Source organism: Spodoptera frugiperda, chromosome 11 (genome assembly GCF_023101765.2).
Source record: "Spodoptera frugiperda isolate SF20-4 chromosome 11, AGI-APGP_CSIRO_Sfru_2.0, whole genome shotgun sequence".
NCBI classification, from domain to species: domain Eukaryota; kingdom Metazoa; phylum Arthropoda; class Insecta; order Lepidoptera; family Noctuidae; genus Spodoptera; species Spodoptera frugiperda.
The window spans coordinates 2,262,247-2,283,296 of record NC_064222.1 but is presented as its reverse complement, the minus strand read 5'-3'; the positions used below and the strand labels follow the sequence as shown (position 1 = coordinate 2,283,296).

The 21,050-nt window shown below is 34.0% G+C and overlaps 1 protein-coding gene across 15 annotated transcripts in view; it reads right to left on the bottom strand.

Moving 5' to 3' along the window:
• The window catches only part of LOC118274590 (uncharacterized), a 362,728-nt gene that overhangs the window by 264,105 nt on the left and 77,573 nt on the right, over positions 1-21,050 (bottom strand). For all 15 annotated transcript variants that reach the window (XM_035592192.2, XM_050697032.1, XM_035592186.2 and 12 more), the window contains exon 2: positions 14,013-14,076. The gene's annotated coding sequence lies outside the window, so the exon portion shown is untranslated. The remainder of the gene's footprint in view (positions 1-14,012; positions 14,077-21,050) is intronic.

Here is a 21,050-nt window from a genome sequence, read left to right as displayed (position 1 = left end):
GAAATAGATGTACCTTATTTTTTATCTCGAAAACGAAATGCTGGTATAAACATGTTCAGACTTTATTACAAAAATTGTTTTGAGAAATTCAAAGTCATATTATTTATTCTAGTTAAATCATAGATTCTTATGAAATGTCAACAAATAAATAAATAAATAATAGTCTATCAGTCTGTCCGTCAGTGAAGCTAGGTGCTCATAATAGAAATGAATGTCCAAAATGAGTACCAATCGTAGCACACAAATTCATACTAATTACCTCTTAGGTAAGATAGGTCAATATTTCAGTAATGGACTATCACTGGATGGTGATAATGCTACATACCAATACAGCTTTTTAATTAGGATGTCGCAATAAAATTAACACGCAAATATAACGGTTTCAGATTTCCAATTTCGATAACCCTAATACAATGAAAATGGCTTGCAACAAGCAGTCTGCACCGCCTAATAACGAGCGAGCGAGCAAAGCCACAACACATAACCATACCATTCCGGACATATGTACCCTTAGCTTAATATTCGGCTTGTTTTTGTAAACAAACAAACCAACAGATCTATATCGCAGGATTGTGTAAACGTGCCCACAATACAGAAGACTTTTTCTTTGAAATCCAGAAGCTATTCACTTTGATGTCAGGAACAAATATACACATCACTCAAACATGTGTAGACGTACGGGAAACATTCAATGTTTATATGTTTTTTGACAATGTCAACTTTTGTTTTAATAGGAATTGTAGATTTGATATTATTTTATTTGTTTTATGTTCCGGTTTTCTTTCGAATACCTGTCACGCCATAAAATTTCTAGATATATAATGTGGTTTAAAAATGTGATGAGTAACTAAAGCCCTATTCCACAGCTTAATTATAAACATCTTGTAACAAGACTGATTTTACGCAAGATCGCTTGTAACTAAAAGTCTAAAAGAACCCTACCTCAAATCGTTAAGATCCTCAACAATAAACTCATAACCAATAAAATGAAACACCTGTTGCTGTAGCCGCATAACACCCGACGAAAGTGCAAGCTTAGTACTCCATTTATTACCTACTCCATTACCAACGCATTACTCAGGTTTCAACGGAGATTATTGGCATGAATCGAAGATATTAAACGGTATTCCGTGACGAAATTTACCAGAAGGATATTATCGAAAAAGTAATCAGCGGCCATGATGATTTACTAGGTCGAATTTTTCAACGTTTTTGAAACTTAAACTAGGCTTAAGGAATGTAGGTTGAGTGTTAAGTCTAGAACATGTTCTGAGAAAAAAATTTGCCTGATTAAGACACTACACATACGTAGTCGTCGATTGCGTTTTTTCACTTTTACAGTTTACAATAAGAAAAATGTTAATAGTTGTAAGATTAATGTTAAACACAGTTCAAAGAAAGACGAGTAAAGCGTATGACATTTTTGTTACTTAGTAAATAAAGATAGAGGAAGTGAAGATAACAAAATAAAGAAGAGGAATTTTTTTGTGACGGAAAAAGTACCCATAGAAATCTACACAATACCAATCACATACAAAATTGATTGGAATGGTAAAATGGTAAATTTTAAGAGATTAAAATTAACAATTGCTATTGTAAAATACAAAACGCATTTTTTTTTTATTTTCCCGATTTTTTTTTCAGGGCGATATCATCCAGTCGCTTCTCCCGCCTCTAGGTGAGAGGCAGACTCTTACTGACTAAAAACGACCCCGTTCCTACTGCTGCTTTTCGAGTCGGAGCCCCGGTAACCCGCCAGGCAGTCCACAGTTTTTCCGGAATTTTTTGAAGAATATTTAGTTACACTTCCTCATGATTAATTATTATTTGTGCATCTAATTTTTCCTTCCAGTCCCCTTTTTAAGCACATAATTAAAACAATAAAAAAACAACAACAAATATGATCTCGCTCGTCAGTCTCAACTGGCGGCCTTACAAAAGTTTGAGCGGCCCGTCATTGCATCGTCGACTGCTTAATTAAGATAAGCGGTCCAGAATAACGGCCTAATTGCCGCCAGGGGGCGTTCCGGGACCTCGCCCTCACTACAGCTGAAGTACATCATGATAATTTAAATCTGTTTCAAGAGAAAATAGGTGTGAGAAATATTTATCGTCACAGGTATAAATAACAGGTGTTATTTTGATAACAGTTTTTAATGGCAGCATAAGTATTCTAGTTCTTGAAAAATCACACTTCTTATCACGATCACAGCTCAAATCACGAATGCAGCTCAATTAACAGCTTATTATTAACAGATTTTGTTATTCTCTCAGTTATAACAGAAAATAGAATAATGTATTGCACCCAGGAAAATAACAGACTATTATTAACGAATAAATAGTAGGAATATTTATAACAGTACCTTAATTTATTACAGGGACAGAAATAACAGGTATCTTGACCTGTTACACAACAGAAGCCTAAGAGAAAATCTTGATGAAAAAAAATAGCAAACGTAAACGTGAACGTTTTTTCACGATTTCCGAAGTTTTTTTGCTGATTTCCGGAGCTGAGGGTCGGAGATGGAAGCGGTTTTGGCTTTGCATGTCAGTTTTTGTTTGTAGTGAGTGACGAGTGGATTATGCGATTATGGGATGCTGTGTCCGTGTTTGTTCAGTGATTTTTTTTATACATGTAGACCCGTTGTTGCTTGTTGTTTTAGTGATTGGGAGCGTTTGCAAATCAAACTCGATTTGGATATTTTATTTTACATTATGTATTATTAGATTGAGTATGTATTGATTTCATAATGGTTATTAGAGATAAAGAGTTTTGATAATACTTTAAAAGTTAAAGAAAATTGATTTATGAATCCTGAGTTCTTTTATTAGTTTTTTGAAGCAATTAGAATACCTCTATAGAATTTATACTTAAAAATATTGACGACGTAAATACTCAATCATAAAATAAAAGTTGTAGCATATAAGGCCATTTACTTTTATTCGATATCGGCTCCGATATACCTAAGTTACGTCAGTACATCGCACGAAGATTTCATTCAGATAGAAACATCTGCTGATATTTTTAATCTTGTATACATCGAGAATTTTTGAAACTCCATACTCTAAGATATTAGATGAGAAATGAAGGAGAAAATACTGGCATTCAATCACCTCGAAGCAATCCGTTAAGATTGAATACGGATTGCAATCTCGACGAAAATATTCAATAGTGCATTAAAGTAATAAATAGTATCTAATTTAATTCCAAAATAAAAAAATACCTATTTATTAAAAATATTAATAAAAATAACATCCAGTTCTTCACTCTAAATTTATATCTACCACTAGAGTTACAAAGCAAAAAGAATCTTGTCTTTCAAGACGGATGTAACATATTTCAACACCAGAAAAGGCTAAAATATCCTTTTCAAAATGAACTCGTATTCTTCACTGAAAAGGGCGCCAATTTCCGACATACGTAATAAAAAATATGAAAGAGATATTATTTTATATTTTTATTCGTCATACCTAAAACTTGAGTAGGGTCTTGGTGTTTATTTGTAAGTGATAGCTCCAAGGGACTTCTGCGCTCCTAGTACTCATACATTGACACGTAAAAAATGTCTTAACATATTTTTGCATTTTTATTTTCTATCCCAGGAAATTTTATTTATAAACGGTTCTTGAAGTGACATTTCTGGTGAAAAGTGGGAATAATTAATTATGTATAAGCACCTCTACCTACTTCCTCGAAAAACAAAAAGGAATATGTTACGTTAGTGTATCTTCTTCTATGTATAAAAATCAATTGTTGTTCGTCTAGTTAAATTAGTAATTTTAGACTAGTAATTTAGTCTCGCTAAAACTAGAGATCAGCTGGACCGATTAGGCAAATTAAATTATTTGTGGAAGTCAAGGGAAGGTTTAAAAAGTAAGAACAACATGATTGAAGCGGTATGAAGTTTGCCAGGACAGCAAGCGTAATATATTTATGTTGCAAGCACATTTACAAATAAAATCATCGTTACTCATTCATCCATTCAAAATTATATTAATTCTTTATTTTATGTCACAACTACAACTAACCAATCTTATAATATATTATAATGTCTTTCGATAATTAATAATAATATCCCCTCATTATATTATGCAACACTACCTATATACTGCATGTTATATTAAGGTGACTTTAATTGCCAACTAAGTAAGCACGCTCGGCTAACACGGTAGTTTGTAATCATATCGATTGTTAATCTGAAACGTGCGCTACATAGAAAGCGATTCCAATATCGATTAAGTATCCGACTAGGATAGAAACCTCGTTTTTTCCGAACCGTAAGAATTTATGGTATCATGTGAATTGTATATGGACCTATATTGTTTTATCAGTTGTTTTATTAGTAATATGAATCATTTTATCATTATTCATGACTAGCTACTTCGGCGCGGTTTTACTCGCTCTGCTCGGTTCCTATTAATCGTAGCGTGATGTTATATAACCTATAACCTTCCTCGATAAATGCACTATCCAACACATAAATAAATTATTCAAATCGGTCAAGTAATTCCGGAGATTAGTGCGTTCAAACAAACAAACTTTTCAGCTTTATATATTTTTATCGTTTTAACAACATTATCTTTCTCTTTACTTACTAGTGTTTCATATCACATAGGAGTAAAATATTCGTATAATATAATATTTCTTCTAGAGACTTTCTTTAATACACAGTGATATCCGACATCCAGGAAATGTTAGTACATTATCAAAGACGGATCCGGATATCAGTAACACGGGCTGACAGCCGGGTGTCAAGTGTCAAGGTACCAGGGCAACATAGCATTAAGGCGATGTTCATGTAGAATATTATAGTTGTTGCTGTATTAACGTTATGTTCTTTTGTTATGTATGAATAAGTTTTCAGTGGAATATTTTTGCAAAGTATTTTATTGAGAACAATTTTTTTAATTTATTAAACAATAACACTAACTAATTTCTATTTTATTGAACTTAACATATGCTACTAGAGAGCCATCGTGAGGCACAATAAAATTAACTAAAATTAACAGTAACTCACTTAAATATACTGCGAAAAGCTCTACTAGCTTTCTGTCACAGATGGTCTCTTCCTAATGAGTAGCGTGCGCGGACGCGGTCATGTCGGCTACTGACTCAAAACTAGTAGAGCTTTTCTCAGTATATTTACGTGAGTAAATCGTTATTTTTGTTCTTTTCAACACAAAAACTCTCAAAACAAAATCAGCCACATTCTCGCAAGCAGTTTCATTCAAACGATATAAAAATCGGCTGACATTTGACTGACACTCAGAGGACGTCCTTTATTAGATACAAAATCCTGACGCTCACACAGACAGTGTCAAGTGACATACGTGTCAGCATATATAGGGCTGCCAACTCGAATCGTCACGCCTTTAACACTCGGAGGGTAGGTAGAGGTGCACATTGTGGCACATGTCATTATACAATGTACACTCACTTTTCACAATCTTAGTTATAAGTCGCATGTAATAGGAGGTGAGTATATGGCCATACTGGGCACATTTCCAGACACTGTGCTACTACGGAGAAAATTTCGAAAAGTCTAATACAGTTCAGTAATTTAACTAGAAACAAGAGTGCCAAAACTACGTAAACTATAACAGATACCTCAAAAATGACATCAACAGCCTCTCAAATATATTTCTATATATCAACTCGTAATAAACGTAGTGATCAAAGAACGATGTAAGTATTTTGTCAAAACACTCCCTTACCATGCCTCCAGAGTTCTGTAATGCAATTTCCCTCCTCCCCCTCCTCAACAGTAGTTGTACTAACTCCATTACAAACTCCTGCCAGTTCACCCCCAAGTTTTAATACATCCTATAGTTGAATGATTGTTTTTTTTACAGACAACGTAAGGTGGAATCCTAGTTTTTAATAACGGAACAGTTTTCTCAAGTTTAAAACAAAGTTTGGTGGTGAAAGAGAATAATTTTAAAGTTTAAAAGTCAGTTGTTTTGTTTTGGAATGGATTATTATATTGATGCTTTATTTTAATCGTGAATTTATACTGGCACTATGTTATTGGTCGTTTGTAAACAAACTTTTTTTTAAAAAACGTTGCCCCACACTAGGATTTTCTTCTATGTCGTGGGTGCATTTACAAACATACAAGTTTACATGCACATAACACTCAAACACCATGAAACAACAATTTGTCGATCACAATGAGTTCCTTGCTACTGTGCGGGAATCCAACCCGCTACACGTTACACAGCAGCCACCGCGCCAATTGCACGTAGTCAGAACTCTCAATATTGTTTCTACAAAGTCCCATACACTTGACTTTGAAAACAAAATAAAAGTATTTCAGAATACTTTCTGAACCCAAAAATCAATTTTAACGCAAGCAGATCATTAAACAAATCCACAATTTTATACCAAAAGCTTTATCCAACCAACAATTTCGAAGCAATCAAATCACAAACATTAAGATTTCCAACACAGGAGAAATATATCGTAAAATATTTATAAATCATTTACCTTCAGTTTAAGGGGAGTAAACAGGGCAAAACCGGTGAACTGTGAAATAATTACAAGTATTGACGTGTGAAGTCACATGTCGTTCAGGTCGCGACATGTTACGTGACGCGGAAAAAGGATATCAATTATAATGCTATGTGTACACTGTATTCTATTATCTCATGTGTATATGGTCTTTGTTATTGTAGTGGTCATAAGATGTGGAAATTTTTATTTTGTCAATAGGGATGATGATGGGGTATGAAAATTTTAAATCTATTTAGTCCGTCTGCACGTAATGTAAAAATATTAGATACGTATTTTTTTTTTTTTGTCATATACATATTATGTAAGATAACAATACTTATATTAAACGAATCAAAGTTTATAAGTGATGAGCAAATAATACGTCATTTCTACGTATAAAACGTACCTAGAAGTGACATCACGCGATATTTCAAATCGATATATTTTCGAAAGTATTTATTTCCAAATAAAAATAAAATATAAGTTTCTAACATTTTGTAATAACCTAATAAACAATAGTCATTAAAATAAAAAGGATAGTCATCTAGTCTACTGTTAAAACTAAAAGTTAACTTCTAACAGTCGATAAAACGGGTTTAAAACATTGATGTAGGCAATTGTTTAATCCCTATACCTACCTCATATACTATAAAAAAATACTACCCTAAAACACCATTACAATATCACTCATTTTACCTACCGAAAGATAACAAAACCCAAATCCAAAGTCATCACGAAAACACATTCAAACAAAAAAAAAGAAAAACAAAACTACACTCACAGTAAAATAAAAACCTTTTTAGAAAGTTGAAACTATTTCCCACCAAAGTTCTCGCCGGCACCGGATGGCAGGGTCTTAAATACGGACAAAAAGGAGAAAAACCAAGTTAAAAGCTTAGCTAGTATACGGACCGTAGCTCCGTACTGAGGTGCCGGTATCTAGAGTCCGGCAGTCCGGTCGCATTCCGGCGCTTTAAGAGCCCGTGTATTGCCTCGACTCACTGCCCACATCTCCACAGTTGAGAAAACTAAAAATAAGGTGTTAAAGGAAAAACGTTGCACGGCGTTGGTGTTTAAATTCTGTTTTGTTTTTCTTGTTTTGAGTAAACTGTTATGAGTCTGTTTTGGGATTTTATACTTTGGAATACATTTGAAAATATAAGACAAATCTTTTTATAGTCTAAGTAATGGTAAAAGTATTTAAATTAAATTTAACAAATCAAGAGAAAATTTGTAAAACTATTTTTTTAAAAAGTATCAGCCTTCAATTTCCTTTGCCAACTCAATTGTTTTAGGTAAGGTAATATCCCTAAACTCTTCTCCTAAGTCTGAAAAATACTATACTGAAAACCGCATCAAAATCGGTTCAGCAAAATGCGAGATAATCGCACACAAACATACATACACACAGGTCAAACTGAGCACCTCCTTTTTTTAAGTCGGTTAAAAATTAAGTTAAAGTAGTAAAAATCATGAACAATACTTAATTTAAATTATAAATAAAGAGCCTTTTTAATAGAAACTTAACACTTAGCAACACAATCCGATTAAATCAACATCACCTGTATAATATATTTCGCTAAGAAAATCTTTCCAAACTAAATAATTTGTTTGCTAACGTTAATATCTCGAGACAATGTCAGCTTAGCATTAAACCGTTGTCTTTCAAAGTTAGGTCATCACTTAGGAAAATCCTTTTACCGTTATTCGTATTGAAGCCTTGAAAGTGACGTAAATAAATTGATACAACCATTTTTGTTATTCTTTTCAAAGAGATATGAGTAGTAGAAGAATCAAGAATAGATAATGTGTATACTTGTATCAGCAAAAAATGGCAAAAAGCCAATCAAAAGTAATACCATACATACATGTCATGACGTCAATATTTCTTCAATGAATAGGCAGAGATTTTGGGTGCCTACAGTTTCTATGGTGGAAAAATAAAGTCAAATTTTCTTTTAACTTTCTTTTATTGGAACAGGGGGCAAACGAGCAGACGGGTGATCCATAGACATCCATAGACACGCAGGTGATAGATAGATTATTAAAAGCATAATAGTACTTTATCAGTCCACTCTATCAACTATTTATTCATCATAACTTTAACATCTAAACTCTCAATGTTACAACTTTGCAATACAAGTACTTATTGATCACAAAACAAAAAGTAATCGCACTCGTAACTGAACCAAAGAAAGTCAAAACACACAAACTTGTGAAAGTATTCCAACATCTTATTCTAAAACCGAACGTTTTAATTCTAAACTGGCTGGAAACATATTTGGAAACTCCGCTCATAAGTCACCGCGATGGTAGATGGCAGCACTGTGGCATCTGCGTCAGATAGCAAGTTGCCAAGTTTTGATTTATTGTCAGATACAGGCAGATGCCAATATTGATTCGGATTGGAATGACTGCTGTATTACAAAGCTTTGTGTTAAAAATATAAGAATCTTTATAAATCACAGATTGATAGCAAATCATGCTCTAGTCTTTAAGATAACTTTAACTTTGTGAGTAAGTCATAATGTAAAATACAGTTCTTACTATAGGCAGAGATAAGCCGGTAAACGAGCTTACGGATCACCTGGTGGTAAGCAATTGGCGCCACTCATAGACACCCGAAACACCAGAAACGTTACAAGTACGTTGCCGGCCTTTTGGCCAGGATAGCCATTTGAGTTCCGTATACTGAGGAAGGGCGTAATTGTGCCTTTGGTAACCTCACTCACACAACGTAAGCGTTTCCACCAACGTAAAAATTATCCCATACATTATATATTTACAACTACATAATATATTTAGCAGTTAGCAGTTGGCACACCAAAGATATAGTGCCGATATGTAAATCAGATGCGGACCCGCATCCTACCGGGGTCAGTTGGACCCGCACCCAAATTCACATGTCACATGAACCGGACCATTAATATACCTACGTTTTGTAGGACTGGCTCACTAATTGAAACTGGAAAAAAATATATAAGGCCAGGAAAGGTATTCCGGAATCAAACAAGTATTGTTGATATTTTAGCTGTCACTACACTTAGTTTTCTTTATAAATGATATTTATTTTTGCAAATAGGTTACAATCAGCCTGTAACTCTTTTACACGTCTATCTTCATCTAGTTATTAAAAAAGGCGTGAGGTTATGTATGTATGAATGTATTCTACTTGATTATATTTACCAAGTTAGTTTACCTGCAAATTTATTAGTCTTTTATCTGGGTGAATAGTAAATGTTAACGATGCCTAAGTCGAAATGAGTACCTCTGACAAAATCAAGTCATTTGCTATTCTGTGTGTATACTGCTCTATGCAAATCTAAACAATTTAACGACTTTATGTATGTATGTCACATTTTTTGTATATCAATGATGGTACACGGAAACGTTTCATTTTTATAAAGCATCAAATAAAAAGCGGTTCGTGTCAAAAATATGCAAAATCCTCTTGACACAAAAAATTCAATACAGATTTCGGGTACCAGGATTGCATAAAAACACGCAGCTCACATAGTAACCGGTAATATCAGAATATAATAGCATTGACGCTTAACTATCAAACAATAGCGCTTTGTAAACTACAAACACGAAACATGGCAGCATGTGACATGTTTTCCTAGTAATTTCATTTTACTATTTTCACATGGAATGTAAATATTCTATGTCAACAATGTGTCTGTGAACATAGCTTGATTTATTTAACCCATTAATCAACGTTTTCCATAGGATTTGGAAATTAAATTACCTATTAATTTGTAAAGAGTATAAACCCACGCACTGTTCTCAGAATATGTATTTATTTAGAAAAACTAATACTTTATCCCCTTCTAATAAAGGCCAATCAACCTTAACGTCAAAACGCATTTAACGAACACCACTGTAACCGAGCAATTAACTTGTCATTTGAATTTGAACTTTAAATCGTAAATCGACTTTAGGACTCTGTGTCAATACACTCTCGCAACACAATACCAGATGATAATATTAATATTAATAAAAATTCTAAACACAATATCTCCATTATTCTTTTCAACTAACTTCTTAAGTCATCTAACAATGAAAATATGAACGACAGACTTGAGAATGTCTCTTCTTTATTGAATAAAGTTAAAATGTCACTTACTTTAAAGTTTATAAAAGAAATGACTAAGTATTAGTTAAGTTATTGAGATGTTAATGTGAAAATTGAGTCGATAACTTGACAAGTTTAGAGAATATTTTAATAAAAATGATATCTGCCAATGACTGAATGAACAAAATTAAATAAATTAAACCAATGTATTTAGAGAACAAAAAATTGATAATATAGATGGACGGCAGACATACGAGTATAATGACAGTCGCTATTATTATCATAATCATTATCATCGTTATCATATCAGCCACAGGACGTCTACTGCTGAACATAGGCCTCCACCAATGACTTCAAGATAGGCTGGTTGAAAGCGACCTGCATCCAGTCACAGTCGCTATAACTATCTAGTAAGAAACTTAAAAATTCGGTGTTAGTGATCCGTAAGCAATCTATAGAGGACCAGAAGTAGATGATTTATTTGTAAAATGCTATTCAAATCATTTGGTTTCTTGTTTTGTCTGCAATATCTTACAACGGAGCAAATAAACTGTTTTTCTTTCTATTCAAATCATCAAGCGACCACTATCACAGTTCTACTGTCCTAACTAAAACAATCACATCCTAAATCCTGCACTCACTAGAACTGCAACGTTATTCCTTGACGATCAAATACGAACGTGCCAATCTTCAGCATCGGAAACAATCTCGAATACCACAAACAACTGCTTCGAAACTATTGACATTTCCATTCAGAAATAGATCTTGCATTCCGAAACTATTGAAAGAAATAATATTGAAGTTTTCATGTAGATTCAAGCTTAGAAGTAGATACTGACTTGTGATTCGTCGCGAGAGAATTGTTACGTGTGCGCACCTAGTCGCTACTTGTACTATCGTAAAGTTGCACGTACTCTTGTTTGAGAAATATCTGCGGAACGTGTCTTTGTGAGATTTCTATTTTTAAATTCATAGTGATAAACTAAAGAAACAGTGATCCTTTATAAATGTTCTCTGTAGATATAAAAAATATAAATATCCGTAGCTGCGGACAGCCTAGCGGGGTACCGGAGCTCCGGCTCGAAAAGCAGATGTAGGAACGGGATGGTTTTTAGTCAGTAAGAGTCTGACACTCCCTCTTGCCTCGCCCAAGGCGAGAAAGGTGAGAAGTTAAGGGGAGAAACCATTGGATGATTTTCTCCCTTTAAAAATAAAACAAAAAAGGCATGAAACTATAATGTTTATTTGATTTTCGTATTTATTTGATGCTATCGGTCGTTATAAAATAGATAGACTTTTCCAGGTAACGTCAGTGAGCCATAAAGCCTTGTTAGTTCAATTGCCGTAGCTGTCAACTAAAGCTAGATAGCTAGCTACTATTTGCATAGAAATGGCGTACAATTTAGATTTTTTTTCAAAAGCAAAATTTTATTTACATTTAATTCGATTATGAGGCTAACTTATGATGCGCATCATTATAGGTCCTTTGTGTGGCTTGAAATGAGTCGAATGACTTCATCAAAGAGTTAAGTGAGTATTACGTCATTAAATAGTAAGACAATTTTGATTACTTCATCATTTCCCAATCATCGTATCTAGTCCCATTACTCCACAAACTATTTTTAACTCAAAGTCTCAAGGAACACAACCTTTTCGTTCGTAAATAATATATCTGTTATCCGAACTAATCTGGAGTTAGGTACAACTCTTGTAGTCTCCAGCACTAATTAATTGCTACTATTTATACACCCGGCGTCGCTTGGAGTTCGAGCGAACTTCCTATCAGTGTTCAAGATCGGTTCGTCAGACTTTCTCAATTACTTTTGTGCTCGCTTTTTTTGTATGAACCTGACTAGACGTCTGTAGACAAAGTGGTTTCAACGGTTAATTTATAGAGGTGATGTCTATGGTTTTATTTTTTAAATAGTCTCTTAATTTGTCATGACTGACTTCTAACCGTATGAACATTTTAAAGTTCAAAACTACAATAATATTTTTGTTACTTCCAAACTCAATTAGATTTTGAATAAAAAGTCTACTGTTACCAGGGCAACATAGACTCTAAATAGGTAGTTGTTTACGTAATGGGAGACAGTGGAAAAGTTAATTGAGCGAATTAAAGTTAATTGTTCTACATTTAGATGTATCCAATGTTTTATGTTTTTTTTTTTTCATTCAAGTATTTTTATTCACGTAAACGATAAAAACTAACTGGCACTTTAATTTTTGTACCAAAATTAATGTCATCACTAGGACTTGCAATGTTTTATAAAGATCAACGAACCATCGTTCATAATTTAAAGTAACTCTAATTTAAAATAGTCAATATTCAAGAACTACATATAGCTCCGCCTGTCTGCTGTTATCCTGGTAAAACTAATAATCGCAACGCATGAGATGTAAGGAAATATTTTAAAAATTCAACTTACTGTTGTTAAAGTAAATTATACTTAAAACATATTATAACAAGAATCCTAAAAACACTAAGCTTCACATTAAAATAAAAATAACTTAAACTAAATACACGCCACCTTTTACAGAAGCTAGAAAAAAAGGAAATTCACTCAAATGGAGCGAACCTCCGCCTGTCTGCTGCTCTCCTGGTAAAAATAATCGCAATACGTGGGATGTAGGGAAATGTTATTAACTGATAATCTCCCCACACTTCGACACAGAAATAGCGTATTTACGGATATTTTATCTATCTATATTTTTGTGACACGCCCACAAATATCCTGCGCGCAAATGTGGGAGGCGAAAGATTAAACGTAGTTACGTAATCTTGTCTATACATAGTAATGTAATACAATTCTAGAACCCCGTAGTTCAAGACATCTTTGTCTGTACATATTATTTAAGCAAAATAATTTTATAGCTCTATAAAATTTATGATTTTTTAGTTAGTGAATTAGTTCATTTTTTTCTACATTATTCCACGAGTACAGACACACACGACAGATTGGAATCGTAAACAGTAATCTTAATTATAATAAAAAGTGAGGCTGAAGTCTTATTACAACTGTACATAATTTACGTAATATACTAAATTACAAGAAAAAATATTACTTTATATACTAACCTTTAGTAGTACTAAGTGTGACTGATCTACCCTTTAGACAGTATAAGTACTGTTATAAATAGCCCAACTTAGCTGAAGATAGCTAAACAGGAAACCCAATCAATCTATTTCAAAAAACAAGAACAATTTTAAGTTTTATTGTAACTTTCGTGAGACACACTAAACTAATTATTATGTTATCTACTCACGTATTGTTTTGACGAGGAACTCGACTAGTTTCAAGCCATGCTAGAGACTCATATTCATGAGCAGCATTTCGCGACACACGACGCGGCGATTGTCGCGCTGCTACTGGTTCCTCGTCAAAACAATACGTGAGTAAGCTATAACATAATAATTGATTTTAAGTTAATTATGTTACTAACCTTTTTAACTAAGTGCGACTGATGTTCCCTTTGTGATTTTCTGTCAATTACAATTTGATTGTACCTGAAAGAATAAAGAAATTATTTAATAGATAATTCACATACGACCTTTACAAAGGTTTTTCAAAAGGTGGTACTGGTGGGCTCCTGTCTATTATATGGAACTTTCTTTTTTCCATTTACTTTCCAAAGCCGTCATAAGAAGGCCTATCACTGGGTTAAATTATATCGTTGAATTTTGGGAAAATAAGAAAATAAGCCTTACAAAAATCTAATGAAATCCCATTAAAATATAATTATGTGAAAGGCGCAATTTTGACACATTCCTATAATCTTGGAATGCTTCGCCGTATAAAGAGTAGTGAGATCTAAATAAGACCGGCCAAGTTCCATACACAGACTCAGTTACTTTTGATATAACTTGGCAAGTTTTAAAAAAATTATATACTTGACTCAATGCCCTTAGTAGGTTTATACAAAGTATGTGAAAACTTGCCAATTTTATATCATTTTCTAACTGAGGTGTGTATGGAACTTGGTACTTATTTAATCTCAATGCGAAGCATTCCAATATTATCGAACTTTGGCAGTTTCACATTTATGTTTTGGGTGGGATTTGATTGTACCTGAAAAATAAAAATAAAAATTTAATAGATTATACACATATAACCTTTCAAAGGTTTTTCAAAAGGTTACTGGTGGGCTCTTGTCTATTAAGATATGGAACTATTTTTTACCATTTACTTTCCAGAGCCGTCATAGGAAGGCCTATCACTGTGTTAAATTATATCGTTGAGTTTAGGAACACCATATTTACATAATTAATAAAAAAGTCATTTTATTATTAAAGTTAAAACTTTGTCACATTTTCTTATCTCTTGTAGCAAAGTTTGGAGACTGTAGGTAGGCTCGCCGTTAAAGAGTAGGTGTACTCATTTTTATCTAGAAGCCAGCCAATTATCCCCTGGGCACAATGCCACTCATATTACTTTTACCTACCAACTACCAACCTATTTCAAATATTAGCCCCAACGTGTGTGCCCATCGGAAAAGCCCTACTATAGTTCGATCACGAGTCAATGACCTATTATTGTGTTCCCTGGCAATTTCACTCTCTTTTCTACGAAGATGGGTTCTTAAACATCATTTAAAACTACTTTACTTATAAAATGCGATTGCGGTTTATACGTAGAAATGTATGTATTTGTAAACTCTCACTCCTAAAGAAAATCCTAGTTTTAAAAAAAATCTAAGTATTTGTTTTTTGCAATACAAAATAAAAAATATACGTGTGACTAAATTTTTTTCCTGACGGACGGGCTAAATAGATTTTTAATTTTCATACCCCGTCATCATCCTTATGGCAAATCGGTTTCCATAACATGAAAACAAACCATGTATATAATTCATATCGAACACTCAAAAAACATATTGCACGGTACAACCAAGTCCTTACCGAAACAAAGACAAAATACAAAAGGTTCGTACTTCACTTCCAGATTTTAATACCCCTAATACTGAACAAGCACAAAAGCCATCATGTCCTTGAACCGGGCTCCCTCATTTTCTCAGAAAAACTGCTTTATATAATCTTAATGGAGGATCTTATAGGAGATATCTGAAGATTTATAACGGGAGTCGGCTACCGACAGAACTTTCCTACAGATATATGATTTATGGACACATCTAGATTGTATATTTCAATTACCCTTCATCTCCATTGGTTGCTGATGTCCTAGTACTTTTTTGGGAATTGGGTAGTATATTAAGATAGTTTTATTTCTTTTTTTATCGTTTCACAAATCATCAGTCATTAGATCGAGATCGTTTAATGTCTTTGAATTTTGCGTCTAGGTAACTCGCTACATAAAAATAGACATGGGTTAATATATGAAAAAATGCAGAGTACCTATACAACAAAAATAAATTCATTTCAATATTATTTCATTGGCATTTACTCATCCATGTACGACGCCATTTTATGAAGAAAACTAGACAGAAAATAAAACATCTTTCATTTATTTATTTTTATTACAAAACCAAAAAGCCACAATAATTTTCATTACAAAAACCGTAATTTAATACAATGTCCTACTAAAAACTACTTTATGAATCCTCGAATTCATTTGGACAGTTTCCAAACCAAAGATTGGCTTCAATAAAACCAGTTATTTTCCCATCGTAAAGCACAAAGGACGTCCGACTGTCAGGAAAGTAATTGAGACATTAACTCATTATATGAATGCACACTGTAGACGCGAAAAATTATGAACTACCCGCCGAAATTGGATTCTATAATTATGGTTTTATAGTTTATGACTTTTTTGTCTGCAATTTTGTATGGAGTATTCTATAGTTCAAATTAATGTGATATTTGTTACTGGCTAAAAATTTTACACAGTTAATTCGAATAAATATCACAAGTTAAAGGTTAACCAACTTAAATAGGTACCATCAATGTACTCCAAAACTCATCTAATAACTACTTTCGCCTTGGGCGAGGCGAGGTGGAGTGTCAGACTCTTACTGACTAATAACCACCTCGTTCCTACTCCTGCTTTTCGAACCGGAGCCCCGGTAAACCTGCTAGGTAGCCCGCAGCTCCGGATACTTATGATTCCCTAGTGATGTGGGTGCGATTACCGTTGATAGTGATAGTAATTACGCTCGTTTGCCCCTATTTCCTTAAAAAAGAGTAAGACGTTACAGCTCAAATAAACATGAATTAAAATACATAAACATTTTAACTAATTAAGTAAAACAAAATTAAAACGTATACTTGTAGTAACCACCTCAGTCAACTACGAAAGTGATTTATTAGAGGAAAAACCAAACTCAATCGGAGACAAGAAAATAAATTCCACACTTAATGATGACAGTGAATCAACATTAACTTTTTCTGCTCTACAAATGGTAACTTCGAGGACATTCGACATACTTTCATCCCGTCAGACAAATCGCACAATTTGTCCACATTCCTGCCAGCACCGACTAACATAAAAATGGTGAAATGTCGTGAAAAAACTGCCCCACTAATGCAATTTCACAAAAGTTTTTGAAGTTGGAAAAAAATCGTGAATTTCGTTCCGTTTTCGACAAATTACTGTTGCTTCTGCTTTTATGTCGATTTTGTTTGCCAATGCTTCGAATGGTTAGGTGTGAATGAATAAAATTCCGTTTATAAATTCATTTCATTTTTCCTGTTTTTGAAATATATTTTCATGAATTGATTTTATTAACGCAATGGTTATCAAATGGAGACTGGAAATGATTTCGGTTTTCACATAAAGTCAAAGTCAATCATTTATTTAAATTAAACCATAAATAGGTACTTTTGAAATGTCAACAAATACAGCAATAATAGTCTGTCAGCTTGTCCGTCAGTGAAACTAGATGGTCGTAACATTTAATAACATGATTTTTTTAAATAAGACATCTAGTAAAATCGGATTTGTTTGACCCTACTGGGTAATTTTGACCTAAGCTTTGAGACCAATGAATAACTAATATACGCTTTGTACTAGATTTCTATTGGTTATAGGAATTAGATCAAAGTTACCGCAATGGGTCAAAATAACCCGACAATAGATAGAGAGAGAGATAGGAGATAGAGACCAGAGAAAGAGACAGTAGTATAGGAACATATTATCTTCATACAAACTTAAAAAAAGAAAAGTCGTTCAATAACCTCACTTAACTAGCTAGCGAAAGAGAAACGATGCAAAAACAATACAGCATATCCAATGCTCCTTACATAAGAAAGTGCTTGGAGAAGTTAAAAGCAAACGAAGCATTGAATTGTAAATACGAGTAGTGGAATAATTTACATAATTTACTCGAAAGATGAACAACTTTACCTTAGTATAAAAGTGTTGCTATACTATTTTAACAACGGGTTTTTCTTTTCCCCCTTTTTCTATCTCGTTGCAAGAGAAATTCCTTTGCCGCGCCAAGGAAAAATGCTTTTGGTTATATTATAATGTTCTTTTTTATTATACTTTGATGATCTGTGCATAAGGATTTTATTGTGGCTTATTTAGCTACATTTCTAAAAAAATATTTATTTGACTACTATGAGTCCATTTTTTTCTGTATGATGTCATAGTTAAGTTTAGAAAATGAAATCAATTTAATACATGATCCAACATCTCTGAAACTCTATAACTTCAAACCACCACCCTAAATCTATCATTTACTACCATTTATTCACTTTCAATGCAATGTCACGCTTTTTATTCTTGAAGGGGTAGGCAGAGGTGCACATTACAGCATGCAATACCGCTATAGAATGTACACACAGTTCAGCATTTATGTAAGTCCCTTGTAATAGAGAGCGATTCTATTGCTACTGGACACAATTCCAGACACCGTGCTACAAATGAGAAATTTCCTAAAAACCGAATAAAGCCCAGTAATACCTTGCCCGACCCGGGAATCGAACCCGAGACCTCTTGTCCGGCAGTCGCCCTTACGACCACTCGTCCAACGAAGCATTTACTTTCAATACCCTCCAATTTACTCTAAACGTAATTTGAATTAATCGTTTATTATCAAAGTTACAGCCTGAAAACTATCAACAATGTCATTTGAGGACTAATTGATGTCTTGTTCAGCTTCTAAAGGACAATGGAATTAAACAGCTGATACAAACAGGTGTCTGGAGACTGTAAACTGAAGTACTAAAGAACCATTTCAGTCTATTTACTGCTTAATTTATTTGCTAATGAAGTTCAGAATAGAATACACAGTTGACAGAATAAATGTAAGTTAAAGAGATGTACGGTTCTATTTTAGAAAGGGCTTGTAAATGCCAAGGATATATACGTATTCTATGAACAAATGCCAAGTATGAGCACATCAATAACCTATAAGTGGCCACTGATGATCAAAGGCCCTTTCCACACAGAAAAGGTTTGAGCATTAATCATCACGCTTGTTCAAACCGGGTTGGCGATTTCAAACTTGTTATTAGAAATTATTGTCAGTAGTTTCTAAATAATCTTAGAAAGTACATATAACTCGGAAAAAGTCATATTAGTACTTGCCGTTGGTTGGTTTCGATCCGGATCGTGATCGTGGGAAGCGGATGTCTTAAACATCCGGGCCAACACGAAAACCAGGCCACCACCAAGTGAGCAGGTACATTACTATATGAACAGAAAGTTGTTACATAATGTGGAGCCATTTAATTTCCTGAAACTACTGAACGCATTTTGATGAAATTTGGCATACAGACAGGGTAATAGCTGACTTGGGTGATAGGATACTTTTTATCCCACGAAAACGCGGACGAAGCCGCTGACAGAAGCTAGTTACTAATAAACCGTTTAATTCGTCAGCTAAACTAATATAACTGTGTTACAGTTTTACTTATTAGTCGATCTTCACCGAGTCCAGTTATATTAGTAACTTGATAAAATTCAAAATCTTACAAAAATATATATGATAAAGCCAACGAAATACATGTAATAAGAATTTATTTATGGAAATCTAGAAAATAACGATCCGCCGACCCTATTAGCTGTAGCTCAAAGAAAAGGATATTTCTAGCATACCTAGGCTTACTTAGGTACACTATAAGTCGTATAGATCTACATAATATTATGTTTTTATCCTTTGAAGGGTTAAACGAAGGTTTACTATATTAAGGACTTGTTTCACAATGTCTGGATAGCTGCTATGTATCAGATAACTTTGAATTAAGAACGTAATTGTCACATAAGTTTATCGGACACTTATATGAAGGTGGTGAAACAGGCGCTAAATGTAACAATTACATTTCGCGAGTGTTCATAGAAAGAAATAAATCATGTCTGATAAGATATGATGCACAAAACAAGAAAATAGATTTCAAGTTTTAAATTAACAAGACAAACAAAACACATTGCTAGTTAAGCCAAATCTCATAATCTCCATACTGTCCTTAAAACGACTTTATATATACGAGTTTGTATCATGTATATGAATAAAAATCGCAAAACACCACATGGTACTAACCGTGTCGTAACCCTCACTCTTATCAATGAGAAACGGATGTCTTAAACCTCCAGGTTATCACGACATTTCTGATAACCCAATAATTAATACTTTGTCTTATTTTATCATAGGCCTAAAATCTCTGGAACAACCACTCCTAGCGCAACGGATATTGGCAACATACCTAAATACCTAGCCTACCTAGGTACTAAATTGATATTTCAAATTGAAAGTGTATCCAAATTCTGTCGTCATTCGTGACGTCACCTCGCGCCGACATCCGCCTGGCGATATGAGAAATTGTTACCGACACCAATATTCAACCGATTTCGAATTACTCGGTATGATTTATTGCGACAAACTTTGCCTACGATTGATGTTTTAAATTGTTCATGAAATTGTAACTGAATTTTGGACGGATATACCTATAAATTACAGTGAATTTTATGACAGAGTAGATTAAATTTTTGTCACCATTCCTACTCCTTTTTTTTAAGGAGGGAAAATCATCCAATCACTTCTCCCGTGAACCGTCTTGGGCGAAGCGAGAGGGAGTATCAGACTCTTACTGACTAAAAACCACTCCGTTCCTACTCCTGCTTTTCAAGCCGGATCCCCGGTAAACCCGCTAGGTAGTCCGCAGCTCCGGATCAGGCATCAGCCCTACTGGGCCCCATCTGTGGTGGTCTGATGGCGCACGCACTAGTCTGGATCTGGTACCCGTCCGCAGACCCGCACTTACAGTGGCCGGAGATCGTACAGTGCGTATTGGAAGAATCGACTAAGGGACTACATGTTTGAAGGAGACCAAGCAAAAGCGCTCTTTGACAAACCTGAAACCTGCCTCCTGAACCGTGGGTAATATGGCAAACCCATGTAGATGATGCTTAATACAAAATCCAGTAGTTGATTTTTGATAAAGATATTGGTAGAGCAGTCTCACCAATAATTTTAATTCTACGGTTTACAATACTAAACCAAACAACGCGACCGTTTCTAAAATAACAAACAAAAACTGTTGTTTCCAATAAGTAAACAAAACCGTTTCATTGAAAAAAAAGA